The sequence below is a fragment of the Sturnus vulgaris genome, chromosome 2, assembly GCF_052056855.1.
Source record: "Sturnus vulgaris isolate bStuVul1 chromosome 2, bStuVul1.hap1, whole genome shotgun sequence".
Classification (NCBI taxonomy): Eukaryota; Metazoa; Chordata; class Aves; order Passeriformes; family Sturnidae; genus Sturnus; species Sturnus vulgaris.
The window spans coordinates 39,071,528-39,073,216 of record NC_142244.1 but is presented as its reverse complement, the minus strand read 5'-3'; positions in this window follow the sequence as shown (position 1 = coordinate 39,073,216).

Genomic DNA, 1,689 nt, shown 5'->3' with positions numbered 1-1,689 from the left:
ACTACACTTACTAAGAGCCAAAGACCTCCAGTTACCAAACACCTGCTTTCAGGGACCTTCCATGCACTGTTCTCTGAGCAATGACCATCATCAAAGAAGGATGAAACATCAGATGTAATTTCAACCTTATCCAAAACACCAATTCTGTTATTTCCGAAACTGCTAAATCCTCTCAGCCTGTTCTTTGTTTAAGCTATAAAAGGCAAAATCTTCAACTTTAGAGGATAATAGTGAATGCTTAGAAGTACTCAAGTATTGGATCCTCTCAAAAAACAGTGGAGCTGTAAAGACAAGAATTGACATAGCACATACAACCAGTAATAACAATAATAAGCTCGAATCATGTAAATATACTAACAGATCAAACTGGTTTGCCTGTCAAGTTCTTGTCCATATCTAACTAGGTTAAGCCCTTTAAAATTTATCTCCAAACAGGATACAAATGACAGCTTGTTTTTGGAAAGACAATTTATCTTATAGGAAAAAAAATCCTCATGTTAAAAAAAGGTTCAAGGAAAATAAGAAAATTTTTCTCTCAAGTTACTTATTTCCACTTTGTATGTTTATGTACATATATATATATAAATTTAAAATTTGATTTTAAAGACCAATTATAAAAGACTTCATAATATGAATGTTCTGGATTCTTTGTCTACTAAAATCCAGCTTTTTGGATAGATGACAAAATTCTAATGCCATTTCAGTCCACACTTGGATAAGAATTTAATCAAATAATATTACAATAAGTAAAAATATTGTTTCATTTTATCCAGAACACCAATAAATATAAAAATTATTCACTGAGAAGTTGCACACAATATTGAAATCTTTGGGTTTGCTATCAAAGCTGTTAAAAGAATCAAACATCTCTAGGGAATGGGTCGAGGTCTCTAGCTAAGCAGCATAGGTAAAATTCACTGTTTTTAATTCAAAATATAAGGACAATCATGTCAATTGAATGATTTACTCAAAAGGATTCAGTTGTTTGCAAGTTTTAGATCACTTGTTTTGGAAAACAGATGACTGTTGAGACACTGGCATTCATATGCTCTAATGCTGTTACAATTTCATAACTTCTGATTATTAGAGTCATGAGATAAAACTGGAGTTTTTGCATTTTAGAGTCCAGTTGTATGAAAAAAACAAAGCACAAGCTGCGTGCTGCATTCAGAGGGGAACATGCCTATAATATAAAGAAAATCACAATTATGGTAACGAAATTTAAAAATATGTATCTGCTGCAATTAAATTTGTACAGCCCTCCTAGTATGGGCACAAGTAAAGCTGCTGTATATTGCTATAACTGCCACTTCTAGTGATGTAACTGCATTTGCACTAACACGGATTAGAAGCAAATTGCATCCAAAGCTAAAATCATACTGGTTTAATTTGTGCACTTTAGTGGAGACATGAAACCTCTGAAGGGAGTTTCCTGGGTTTCTTTTACAGTGACTGGCATCTTAAAGACATCTGGAAACAAGCATAGGGTGATATATTATCACCGAGGCAGTGATTGAAAATTTACTGTGTGTAAAACTAGTGCACAGCAGAAACACTGTCCTTTCAGCAAGGAGCCAAACTGAGTACAGGACTTCTGCATGAATTTCCCTGCAAAGTCTTTAGCAGCCAGACTAATCCCAGACACACCTCGTGCTGACCTTTACACACATACACACAAAACTTTCTGGG